The 14,388-nt window shown below is 33.9% G+C and overlaps 1 protein-coding gene across 1 annotated transcript in view; it reads left to right on the forward strand.

Moving 5' to 3' along the window:
* Toll-6 (Toll-like receptor 6) overlaps positions 1–14,388 on the forward strand; it is a 122,112-nt gene that overhangs the window by 60,991 nt on the left and 46,733 nt on the right. The window lies entirely within an intron of this gene.

The following is a 14,388-nucleotide window of genomic DNA, read 5'->3' on the forward strand; positions in this document are numbered from 1 at the left end:
TCGTAGCGATGACAGGTCCTTAGAAAAAAATCGCGCTCTATTGTTCGGGCCAGACTCTATAATTGAGTCGCGAACCTCAATGATAATCCCCTTTTAAATGATGAAAACAGTTTTGCTGTCTCATTGATTTCGGTGGGTGGCGTTTAGTGGCCTTTTTTTTCTGGGAATTGTCTGGGATGTATTAAATGCGACCCAGATAAAATTACGACATTATCATTCCCAGTACAGTTACAACAGATTTTTATTTTTATTTTTATAGACATTAACTACCACAACAGTAACAACAGGTCAATTGAAAAGTCCCGACCTACCATAGTAAAACACATTTTTTTGACAAAATTAGTTCTTTTTATTCAACATAATTCTCTTCAAGGGTAATACATTGATTATAGCGACCGTCCAACTTTTCGATACCATTTTTGTAGTACAATTGGTCCTTTGCTTCAAAATAGGTCTCAGTTTCGGCGATGACCTCTTCATTCGACGAAAATTCCTTCCCAGCGAACATTCTTTAAAGATCTGAGAACAGGAAATACTCTAATATTTATTATACCTCCCAATTCGTATGCTCTTAATCTATATCGAAATAATATATATTCATCCTTTAAGGCAATCTCAGCTTCCCTTTTTTAAAAAGTATTGGTTATCTTTTTAAAGAAAGGGAAAGAAAGGGATGACCTAAAAATGGTGTTACATTCATTTGAACAACTAGTACAATGAGAAGGTGTAACAGCTCGTAAATACGCTGTGGTAAAATATTCCCTTAAAGCTTTCCAAATATTTTTTACGAATTTTACAATTTATCTATATTGTTGACGTTTATTTTTATAATACATGGCTTAAACGAATTAATTATCAATGACCAGGTTTTAGCAGGATCCATGTATCGAATAACCAATAATCCTAGTATTACCAGGTATCTATTAAGCTCATAATATGTGATAATATGTGAATTTCTACATGGTTCGAAAGTAGGTATAATAAGATGGTGAAGGTGATTCTGATTGGCTTTTGGTATTATACCGATTCGTAATTAAAACATGTCTTCAGACCATTTCCGAGTTATCTTGTACATGAACTAAAAGCACCCTTTGGGTTTCTTAGCAATATTCCAGTTGCAATCGTTAAATGGCACACTGCAATCCTGAATAATAAGACTCAAAAACAAATTGGAATAAATGCTGAGGATTAACTGACGTAACTACATCAATTATATTATATACTATATAGATTGTACAGTTATTCATTAGTGTTATGTTATAAACGCTGAAAGTATTTCGCAAATATTCGTAATCATTCCAATTAAATATGGCGTACATAACTCTTTCTTGTTTCCTTTGAATCAGAATCAGTATGATGTAGGTTTTGAACCCAACAATTCTGCAACCATAATAAAGCTTGTCTGCACAATGGTTTTATATGAAAGAACAAACTATATTTGCCTGGAATGTTAACCTACCTAAAACCACCGACCATCGCTGTCAAATAAATTTGTATCCACAATAGTCATTTCTAAGACGATTTTTATATATATTGTTGAAATATAGTTCCTCTATAATTTTTAACAAAATATTATTACAACTGTCACAAAAGTTACAGATTTTAACTATGCATGGGAATACAATTAAAACTAAAACAATTGAAATAGAATGCCTAATAATTATTTTTGAAAATACAGTACCTCTAATGAAATAATTGTACCACCTTAGTACCACCGTGGTACCATAGTACTACCACCCGAGCAATTTTAAACACCGTCCCGCAAGTCTATATTTAAGAGCTACTCTGTATTTAAATGAAAAATTGCGAAGAAAGAACGGTAAAGGTTTTGTGAGAATTCTGTATATAGCAATACCCCCTGAAAAATTAATGAAAACTTCGTGAAGATAAAGAAAGAATAGTTAAAAGTTCACTTTAAATAACTAACGATGATGCTTAATTTTAATCAAAATAATTTGAATATATATCATTCAAAAATGTTAATATTAATAAACAGGAAAACCATTTTCTGAATTAACCAGGGTATATAGTTTATTATTCAACATATTTATTTGGGTTAATCACCAAAAGATACCACAATTTTTACGTAAATATTGCATATTAATGGAGATTATTCATTATTTTTAAATATATTATCAATTCTGCTATAAAACGTATAGGTTTTATTTAATTTTAATATATTTTTCCAAGTAATACACAGTGGCAAGGTTTATACTAAAATAAAATAAATAGGTGGGAACACAAATGTACACTATTTCTGCTATTTTTATAGATATTCTGACATTGTATTTTACCAAAACATTATTCAATTTTTAGTTATTTTGCAAGATGGGGATGCTTGGGGTAATATCTGGTGAAAATTGGTCGCGGTATGACTTTCTTCTTAAGCATTTTCATGTGCATTAAGCACTAGGTATAATTGTTTACTTTTATAGTAACAATTTTTGTTTAAATATTATGATAAATCTTTATGAGTCAGTAAATAATCGCTCAAATTCAGAAGTAGGAATATTTTTACCAAAATAGGAACCAACCTTAAAAATCTTCAAGCGAGCCAAACTTCAATGTTTCCTGTTCAATTTTAACGCTGTGAATTGACTATATGATCAATGAGGTGTGATTCTGATGAGATATACTCCTATATAGAACATCACGTTATATTTATCTGTACTTCTACCCTTGCAGGATCAACTATGTTTAAAATATAATTAAGTTAGTATAAAATTGAATAAAATTTACAATTTTTGATTAGAATCCTTGTTTCACAATAAAATGTCTGTCTGTGAGGTATGATTTCAGCAGTTGAAAGTGCGTATAGGGCAAAAGCCTTTTCAATTTAACGCACAGTACAGTGTGCTACACCTTGTCGAAGGTCTGAGAGTTATCGAGAAATGTAGCGGAACCATATTTGTTACCTATGTATTTGTTCTATTGTTCCGTGCTTATTACCGAAGCCAACTTGATGGTCTGGAATAATATTTCTCTCTCCTGCGATTATTTTGAGTCTCTTAATGTATAGTTTTTCAAAAGTTTTAAAAATCACAAGTAACATGCTTATAAGACGATTGGAGGAGACGTTTTCTGATTTTTCCCAGGTTTTAGAATCATAATGATTTGAGCCACTTTCCAAATGCTAGGAACATAATTATGTCTTAGAATGGAATTAAATTTAAATGTTGTTAATTTGATGCACTTTTCTTAGAGCTCTTTTAAGATTCTTCCAGTAATTAGGTCAAAACCAGGAGCTTTTTTAGCATTGATTTGTTTAAGAATTGTGTGTTTTATTTCGTATAGTACGGAAGTGTAAACGGAGTGTTAAGAAAGTCAGCTATGTTATTGTCTTCTGTAGACTATCGACCGTTTTCAGTCCATACGTTCCCAACGCTACTAAAAACGAACGCAGCGTCATCGTAATCGGCATCAATAAAAATACATTTAGCAAAAATAAAAATCTCTCTCGTCATCAAGTGGTTTTAAAGCGTTATCACAGACCGACCGAGACTCCTCTCTCTCTGCTCGAAAATTATTTAAACCATTAGAGTCGTAATCTTCTGCATCCGTTTATTTGCCGCCTTCCTTTTAGTCCACCTCCGCTCCGTTCCCCTCTCGCGTGCCGTCGCGGCGACGCATTATCAACGCCACGTTTATGCTACGCGAAACATTAATTTTAAACCTTTTTTGATGACCCCCAGTCAGGTCTTTTGTCCGAAACAGGTCGAAAATATGAATGGGTATTCGTTATTTTTATCTGTTTCCTGTTAGTCTTTTTATTTTCGACAAAAAAAAAACAACGCGGTAATCTGATAAAAACCGCTCCAAGAAGATTATTCATTGAAAATATGCTTTATTGCCTTTATTTAGATGTCTCTGGGGGACTCGTCTCGGGATTTATGTACACATTATAGCGTGTGTACGTTTCCGTTTTTATTTATACGTCGGTTTTATTTAACTGTATGGGTGTTCCGAAGACTTTTGGATAACTTACAGACTTTTAGAGGACACTACCTTATATAGAGGTTGTTTAACAGAGGCCCTTTTTGATTTTAGAGCTTTTAAAAATACTTGGCAAGGCATTCGGTTCGAATTTATTACACTATAACGTAGATTTAAAACTGAACAACATATTAATAAGTCCAAAAAATGGCAATAATGTTGTTAATTGTTGGTTATTAATAATATTAAATTGAGTTAGTCTTAAAGGATCAAATATGTTTGGAATTTATTGATTTAAAAGACTTAGATTAACAGTATATTTAAAATTTAAACAAAATAGTTTTTAATAATTACACTTCCTATTTGAATTGAAATGAAATACATTATCGGTCTATTATAAAGTCAGTTTGGACTTATTGAGTTCAAATAAAGGATTGCACTAAAAGATCAAACTAATTAGCTGCTAAAACAAAGTCCTTCGATTAATTATCAATCTTTATCGCTCCGTAACTAATAAAAAACTGCACGATGACCTGGAAATCTAATGGAATTACGAAGTTATATAAGATTTTGCTGTAAAATATGAAATAAGGTTGCTAAATCACATGAACGTGAAAGTAACACTGCTACTGGATAACAAGCAGGAAATCAGACGATTGAAGTGAACCAGACCACACGAACTAGTTTAGTGCATAAGCTTTACTCTTAAGTAATTTCGTTTTTCCTTTTTTGGCTATCGTTTATTTAAAGGTGTTTTTTGGATGATCTAATATATTATACTTGTATTAACTATTCACTATTAGAAGGATTTAGTAGTTTTACTATATCTATTTTGGTATTTTCTTGTACTCTTCCTTCGTATATCAGTGGCTCACCCTTTCCTTGACATATTTTAAATTCTCCTACTTACCGAGTGTTCAACTGGACTAGCTCTACTGTTTAACATGGGGTTCGAACCTCGGTCCTCGGCATTAGGCCTACCGACTGGCAAGTGATCTACGTAAAGACCATTCCAGAAGACCTCCATTCTTAATTAAACATTAGACGCCATGCAGAATAATAATATACGGGGTGGTATGTAAATTTTTATTATAAAAGTATTTCAGACTATTTTTTGGTACGTAATGGAATAAGAGAGGGTTCGCAGAGATACTCGATTCCTTTGAAAAGCGAATTTCTTTGATTTGATTTTAATAATACTTATAATAATACTACCATAATGCAAACTTTAAACAATATGTTTTACGAACTGGTTCAAGTATGTTTTACGAATTTTACAATAGATGGAAATATTGTATTGGATTTTGTCCTCAGCGCAAGTAATGTTCAAACTTTAGTTATGGCCTATTTCAGAAAAATAGCAAACTTATCAAAACCCATACCACAATGCCATATACAATAAATAAATAATAATAATATATTAAACTTGGGCTTTTAGAATGAAAAACCAGATACCACCAAACATTCTAATTTAAAATAATTAATTGTTTGGACAGCAGTGAATAAAAAAGTTAACTATCCAAAAGGTAAGTATTATCGGTATCTTCTTAAGGTCTTATAATATAGAGTTATCAGTAATAATAATAAAATACGAACTAAGATTATTTAGTTGTTTCCGTGGGATATCCATAGAGTTAGATTTCCTTGAGGGCCCAATATGGTCTAGAAATTTGAAAAAATCAATTCATCAATCAAGGAAAACGTAACCGATTAAGAAAATGCCGTTAAAGGGACTCTTCAAAATTTAAATTATTTTCCGAGATATATCTTCTTCAGAACTTCTTAAAACAACTATTTTCGAGACGGTTGATTGACATGATTTCTCAAGTTCGATTTAACGGATATACTTGTAATTTAGTGTCGTTTGATGTAATAGATCTTATCCATACATACTTCTAACGTATCATAGTAGCAGGCCTATAAATTCATTTGATTTTTTTTGAAATTTGTAAGTTTTATTATGAAAAATCGGCATAATGGTTTTCTCTATAGTAATAATAATTAATTTGTTGTATTATTCTTGGTGGTTTAACATACATTGGTTTTAAAATATGGAAGATCAAGGTTAAGTGCAGAATGTAAGGTTAAATTTTTAAAAGTTATAAAATCCAAACAGCAACAATTTTATTTATAGTGGGAACGTTAGGTGACCAATTTAAAACACATCATTTTCAACAACATCGAATAGGTATCAACATATGCCAAAATTTAACGATAATGTAAGTACAGAGAAGAAAATGATACTTGTTTTGTCACTTAATTTTAATTATAGTAAAATTGTAAAAATCCAAATTTTGTTACGGTTTCACTTTCGATTTTTTCAAATTTCTAGACTAGAATATCCCCTGAAAGAAAAATATTTTGTGGAAAAACCGAAATAACAAGTACTAATCGTCAACATCTAATTTCGTCGAGTGACTTTTATCAACATTCACAAGGAAAATATCGTTCGGGGAACGGCGGCGGCGGCAGATACAAGCCCGGATCGGCGAGAAAGGGCCCGTTGCTGGAACATTAAGTTTGATAAACGAGCTCCGGGTTGATTATTGGGCCAACATTCGCATTCTGTCTGCCCGACATCGTATTCCGGATCAGCCCGTCGTCCGGAAAAAAGCCCCTCCGTCACACCCGGACCGGGTAAAAATTGTCGTCCAAAAGACCGTGACACGATGATTGATGACGCGATGACTGGCAGGCGTCCCGTCGCTCCTTCTCCCGCTCGTGCGCCCGGCGCCGTCTCCGTCCCCCTTCTGTCTCCCTCGCCCTCGTTTATTAATTGTAGCGGGAAAAGGAACAAAGCTAATCTCTTGACGTTCTTCGAGAATTTATCGATGACGGAAAGGAATTTCGGAACGGTATTAAGAGGCTCCAGTTGGAGGCCGCGGTTTCGCTATTAAAACGGTTGCCTTTCAGTTAATTGCTCTTCCAGTTCACAGATCTACTTCTTTTTAATTAATTTATTGATTCATGTTTTGCGCTATAAATAACTAATACTGGTTCGTGCTGGTACAACAATATTTTATAGAATTTTATTTTAAATCCAAACTACAGTCCATCTCTGTTCTTAATCATCTAACGATTGGGATTGCCGTATTGTGTGTTGCTGCTGCTTCGTGTGTTGCAAGGTGCTAAGGTGAACCTCACCTAAGCATAGGACTAGCTATTAAGTAACACGCGGACTTTTTTAGATTTTGTACCACACATATACTCCCAAACGACGGGTATTTCATATAGGATCGCTTTATGGAAGATTGGGTGATTGTTTTTTCTACACAGTGGTAGGTATAGAACGCTATACATGCCGCTTCCTTTGCAGATGACGTGCTGAATTTGTGTTGACGATTGAATTGCGATCGAATTGGAAATCGAGGTATGAGACTTTCTGGAGCTTTGAGTCTGTTACGGATGGCATCGGGACAATATTTGGTGGTGAAATAGGCTGGGTAGGAAGAAATTGGAAAGTAGGAAATCGGCCATCGGGCTAATGGGGAACCTTATGTAACGGTTGTCAAGATTTACTTGAAAAGACCTACCTTACAAGTATGAATAAATTAGGAATACCGAAACCCAGCAGAAATTCTCATAGAAATGTTAGGTAACTTAACGTTTCAACGTGTGATCAAATTGACTGATTCATATTATTAGTTTAGAGTGTCTCCAAAGCTTTAACATTATTTGGAGACACAAATAAGCGAAATCTTAAAATGAAGCTACAGTCAATCAGTTTCTGCAATTCGCCGAAGCAGGCTGACTAATTCCTCACAATTAGGGGTACAGAAACGTAGCAGAAATTCTCGTAGAAACGCCAGACAACTTAATGTTTCAACGTGCGATCAAATTGATTGATTCATATTATTAGTTTAGAGTGTCTCCAAAGCTTTAACATTATTTGGAGACACAAATAAGCGAAATCTTAAAATGAAGCTACAGTCAATCAGTTTCTGCATTTCGCCGAAGCAGGCTGACTAATTCCTCACAATTAGGGGTACAGAAACGTAGCAGAAATTCTCGTAGAAACGCTAGACAACTTAATGTTTCAACGTGCGATCAAATTGATTGATTCATATTATTAGTTTAGAGTGTCTCCAAAGCTTTAACATTATTTGGAGACACAAATAAGCGAAATCTTAAAATGAAGCTACAGTCAATCAGTTTCTGCATTTCGCCGAAGCAGGCTGACTAATTCCTCACAATTAGGGGTACAGAAACGTAGCAGAAATTCTCGTAGAAACGCCAGACAACTTAATGTTTCAACGTGCGATCAAATTGATTGATTCATATTATTAGTTTAGAGTATCTCCAAAGCTTTAACATTATTTGGAGACACAGGCCAAGAAATATTGATTAAATTTGAGGCTAAACCCCCTATATCAGTTACGCGTTTCCTAGAATTTCAAAACAATAATGCAGAGGCAATAAAGCAAAATAATTAATAACTCAGTAACCAAACCTAAGCAATAAATGTCGAGACAAAACAAATACCTAGACCAACAAATGAATGAAATCTTAAAATGAAGCTACGTACAAGTTAAAATTAGATTTTAAAAGAAACACTGATTTCTTTGATGCAATCAAATAATTTGGGCAAGTTTTGAAGTCAATCAGTTTCTGCATTTCGCCGAAGCAGGCTGACTAATTCCTCACAATTAGGGGTACAGAAACGTAGCAGAAATTCTCGTAGAAACGCCAGACAACTTAATGTTTCAACGTTTTTTTTTTTTTTTTTTTTTTTTTTTTTTTTTTTTTTTTTTTTTTTTTTTTTATTACTCTTCGTGAGTCCACAATCTGCCCTATTGGCAATAAGTATTTCTTCTGTTTATATTATATATACATGGCATGTAGAAAATCACTTCAATAAGCAATCTTCTGTATAAAATATTATCTTAATTAATTAGACTTATTCTAATGCTTATTCTAAACTCTACATATGTCCAGTAATCAGATCAGGTGGTGTTAAACGTTTTAGTCTACGCACTTCACTATCACGTCGCATATTTAGCTGATTAGCGAGTACATTGGGATGCACTGACACTCTTTCGAAGTACTTCACACATACACGTTGAATTACACTCGTTATAGGTTCTAGAGGAATATCGCGTTGTATCACTTTATTTGAAATATAGTACGGAGCATCAACAATGGCAAGCAACACCTTATTTTGGAACCGTTGAATGATGGATATATTAGATTTGCTAGCGGTACCCCATAGTTGAATTCCATATGTCCAAATGGGCCTGAGTATAGACTCATACAGCAATACCTTGTTATCTAATGATAACTTGGATTTGCGCCCAATGAGCCAATACATTTGATATAATTTTAGTCCTAGTTGTTTCCGTTTAGAGAGTATGTGCTTCTTCCAGGTTAGGCGTCGATCTAAATGCATACCAAGATATTTAACATGCTCTGCTTGGGGGAGTTGACGATGATTGATATTTACTGGTGGACATGTTCTTCTACGCAGGGTAAACGTTATATGCGTGGATTTTGATTCATTGGCTTTAATGCGCCATGTCTTCAACCATAATTGTATTTGATCCAGGTGGGTTTGTAGGTTTATTGATGCTGTGACTGGATCTTCATGGGATGCTAAGATTGCTGTATCGTCTGCATATGTTGCCACAGTAGTTATTTTTGTGGTAGGCAGATCAGCCGTATACAGAAGATACAATACTGGGACCCAGTACACTACCTTGCGGAACTCCTGAATATATGGGATTTAATTCGGTATGTTCATCGCCTTGATTTACAATAAAATGTCTGTCAGTGAGATACGATTTTAATAGCTGATAGTTCGGATGAGGGAGAAGTTTCTTTAGTTTAACCTGCAAGCCCGTATGCCATACTTTGTCAAAAGCCTGGGATATGTCTAGGAAAGCAGCCGAACAATATCTTTTGGCATTTAGGTCAGCGTTTATTTGGTTTACAAGTCTATGCACTTGTTCTATAGTCCCATGCTTATTGCGAAAGCCAAACTGATGTTCTGGAATAATTTTTCTTTTTTCTATTATATAGTTTAATTTTTTTATGTATAATTTCTCGAAAACTTTCGAGATTATTGGTAATAAACTTATAGGTCGGTAGGAGGTCACATCTTCTGGTATTTTTCCTGGTTTAAGTATCATTAATATTTTAGCTACTTTCCAGATACTAGGGAAATAATTAATTCGTAGCATAGCATTAAATATATATGTTAATAGTTTTATAGCCTTTTCTGATAGTTCTTTTAAAATTTTGCCAGTAATTAAGTCATAACCAGGAGCTTTTTTAATATTAATCTCTCTCATTATTGTATGTTTAACTTTTTTGACCGTTAATTTCTCGTGCGGTAAATCCATTTGAAATGGCGAATCTAGAAAGCTAGTAATTTTATTTTCGTCATCTTTATGTATCTGAGACTGGAAAGGTTTAAAAACATTTTTTAAGTGTTTTGAGAAAATGTCGGCCTTCTCTTTATTGCTTCTCGCCCAATTATTTTCGCTTGTTTTAATAGGTGGGTTATGCTGCTGGGATCTCCTAAGCTTTTTTGTTGCTTTCCACAATGAATAGTCTGTAGCCTCAGTTGATGTCAAGTTTTCTAGGTATTCTTGAATGCCTTGGTTTTGTTCAATTTGAATTAGATCTCTCAGCTCTTTTATGGCTCTATTAAATTTTCTTTTATTCTCTTCAGTCCTTTGCTGTTGCCAATTTCGTCGTAACTTTCTTTTTTCTGCTATCTTTTTCTGTATTGTACATGATATATGTGTATTTTTTCTTGGAAATGTTTCAATGTTGGGAGTCGCGGAATATGCTGCCTCCTGTATATTTTTTGTAAGATTTATTGCTGCTATTTCTATATCCATTTCAGTTTGTAACGGTAAGTTTAGAGAGATATTTTGGTCTAAGTTTTCTCTAAATGAGGGCCAGTTAGTTCTATTATTGCACAGAGAAGGGGGTTTATCTTTGATGGTAATTTTTGAAGAAATTGTTACTATTATTGGTGAATGATCAGAAGACAGGTCGAAGCATGATTCTGCCTGACACTTTTTTGGATCAATATTTTTTGTAATACAGAAATCTATTGTATCTGGTTTTTTATTTCTGTCTGAAGGCCAATATGTTGGTTCACCAGTAGAGATATGTTGTAAGTTATCTTTCCTTATGGCTTTGAGCAGTTCTCTACCTTTTGAGGTTATTATTCTTGAGCCCCACATTAAATGTTTTGCATTATAATCTCCTCCTGCTATAAATCTATTACCTAGCGTACTGAAGAATTCTTGAAATTGTTCTGCCTTGTTGTTATGTTTGGGTGGGCAATAAATCGCAGAAATTGTTAATGGTCCATGGGCTTCCTCTATGGTTATACTGGTGGCTTGCAGGTAGTCTTTGCGGAATTTTTCTTTTTCGAAATGCTTTATATCATCTCGAATTATTATGGCTGTACCTCCATGTGCTTTATCATCAGGGTGATTTGTATGATAAATCTTATATTTAGGAACTTTCAGATAATTCTTGTCCGTAAAGTGTGTTTCGGAAACCATCATAATGTCAATATTTTGTTCATTTACGAACATTTTTAGTTCCCTGGCGTGTTGTTGAAGCCCATTGGCATTCCAGACGGCGATTTTGTAGCTATTGGTTTCAGGCATTAGGCAAGTTTGCTTACGACGGTTGTGAGTAGACCAAGCATCGTACTCATTTGATCCATTAGTTTGGCCATCATATTTTCTAATCTTGAGATGTTGCTAGTTTCAGTAGGTTGAGATATTGTCTCTCGTTTTTGTGCTGAACCATTTTCAACTATTTGGGCATAAGTTATGTCTGGTTGACTTGTTCTGGTGGGTAGTGGTAGATTAGTAGTAGTGGATTGTTTTTGTTGATGCCTTTTTTCCCTTAAGGCAGGATAGAGTTTCTGCTGTAGTTGCTTGTGAACTGCGCAACCCTTGTAGTTCGCTGGATGATTTCCGTTACAGTTAACACATTTCACTTTTTCATCGCGAACTTTACGAGTACAATCTCCTGTCTTATGTTCTCCTGCACATTTTACGCATCTATATGATTTGCGACAGTAAGTCTTTGTGTGCCCGTGCGCTTGACATCTTGTGCATTGTGGTATAATTCTTTTTATATGTGGTGGTTCGCATTTAATAATATTATTTTCCAATTTGGTGATTTCATACACCGCCTTATTATTTCCATTAGGTTTTATGTCTATATAAAACATAGGCAGAGGTTTTTTTGTCGTGTGATGTCGTATATTGTGAATATTTACGACCTCGTGGCCTTTTTCAGCTAGTGCTACCTTGATGGTGTTAAAGTCCGTCCCGTGATGTAATCCTTTTAATACGAATTTAAATGTTCTCTCGGATTTTGGCCTGAATGTATGGTATTGGGTGTTTCTTTCATCTAATTCTTTTATAAGAACTTTAAAGTGATCCGCTTCGAACAATTGGATTTTAATTGTTTCATAGCTCACTGTTTTAATTGTGTAGTTCGTAGTAATGGTTTTCAATAAGTCATGGATGTTTTTTATTATTCCTACCTTATAGACTGTTATTGGTGGTGGTTTGGGAACAACTTTTTCAGGGCTTGGTTGTATGTTCTCTTCAATTTCTTCCGACAGGTTGCTAAAACTGTTTTTTGTCTCTATCGGTTTCTGCAACCAATAGTCACTGATTCTTGTTTGTTTCCTCGCGATTTCTTCTTCTGGACTTCTCAATCGTTTTTTATTAATGACTGTAGTCCATTCTGATGGTGGAGTTTGCGTTATTGCTGTTTGTTCTAATCTTATATCAAAGTGTGCAGGTGATTTGGTTGAATCGCTGTGGTTTGCCATTTTTTAATATTTTAATATTTTATTTTATTTACTTCCAGATGATAAAAAAAATAAAATAAATACATTGTTTATTTCACGCACTTCATTTTTCACTTACGTTATTTTAGCACTAGTTTTTTACTATAAATACTATAAATGAATTTCAAAAGGACTGTTGTAAAATAAGATGAAATAATTTTAAACACTAATAAAAATGAGATGCAGTCCTTTTGTCTGGTCACGTAAACACGTATTCACTACACTTTAGGTCCACTGAGAGACGGATAGCCGCATCTGTTATGCGTTTTTAACACTCAATTAAATAACCGTAATAAAATACTGGGTTTTTTTAAAGAACGGTATCTTTTTATAGCTTGGACCGTATTGAAAATACGTCTTCACCCTACGAAGGTTGGAACTGAACTAATGTTTCAACGTGTGATCAAATTTATTGATTCATATTATTAGTTCAGAGTATCTCCAAAGCTTTAACATTATTTGGAGACACAGGCCAAGAAATATTGATTAAATTTGAGGCTAAACCCCCTATATCAGTTACGCGTTTCCTAGAATTTCAAAACAATAATGCAGAGGCAATAAAGCAAAATAATTAATAACTCAGTAACCAAACCTAAGCAATAAATGTCGAGACAAAACAAATACCTAGACCAACAAATGAATGAAATCTTAAAATGAAGCTACGTACAAGTTAAAATTAGATTTTAAAAGAAACACTGATTTCTTTGATGCAATCAAATAATTTGGGCAAGTTTTGAAGTCAGAGCACACATCATCGTCACACATCTCAATGAATCAGGCAAAACATGATTTCTTCTGACAATCTATCAATTTCTGCATTTCGCCGAAGCAGGCTGACTAGTTCCCCACAATTAGGGATACAGAAACCTAGCAGAAATTCTCATAGAAATGCTAGGCAACTTAACGTTTCAACGTGTTATCAAATTGATTGATTCATATTATTAATTTAGAGTATCTCTAAAGCTTTAACATTATTTGGAGACACAGGCCAAGATATATTGATTAAATTGGCTAAACCCCCTACATCAGTTACGCGGTTCTTAGAATTTTAAAACAATAAGGCAGAGGCAATAAAGCAAATAATTAATAACTCAGTAACCATACCTAAGCAACAAATATCGAGACAAAACAAATACCTAGACAAGCAAATAAGCGAAATCTTAAAATGAAGCTACGTACAAGATAAAATTAGATTTTAAAAGAAACACTGATTTATTTGATACAATCAAATAATTTGGGCAAGTTTTGAAGTCAGAGCACACATCATCGTCACACAACTCAATGAATCAGGCAAAACATGATTTCTTCTGACACTCAATCAATTTCCGCATTTCGCCGAAGCAAGCTAATATTAATTCCTCACAATTGGGACACAGAGGTCTCTCAGTTCGATCCATTAGGAAGCAATGGGTAAATTGCCAGTGAGCTTAATTTTACTTGCAAATATCTTCTTCCTAAATGTCAAATATTTTTCTAAACGTCAAATGTATAAATTATACGACATAGTGTTGCAAGAAAGATACAGTGTACACGTGCAGATACTGAGAATGCTGTAAAATAAAGCATTGATTGGACGGTTATCAACAAAACAAATGCCAATTTAAAGTAAAGAAAATATAAGA

Source organism: Rhynchophorus ferrugineus, unplaced genomic scaffold (genome assembly GCF_030347505.1).
Source record: "Rhynchophorus ferrugineus isolate W39M unplaced genomic scaffold, kcgeb_rfMv2 rfM1, whole genome shotgun sequence".
Classification (NCBI taxonomy): Eukaryota; Metazoa; Arthropoda; class Insecta; order Coleoptera; family Curculionidae; genus Rhynchophorus; species Rhynchophorus ferrugineus.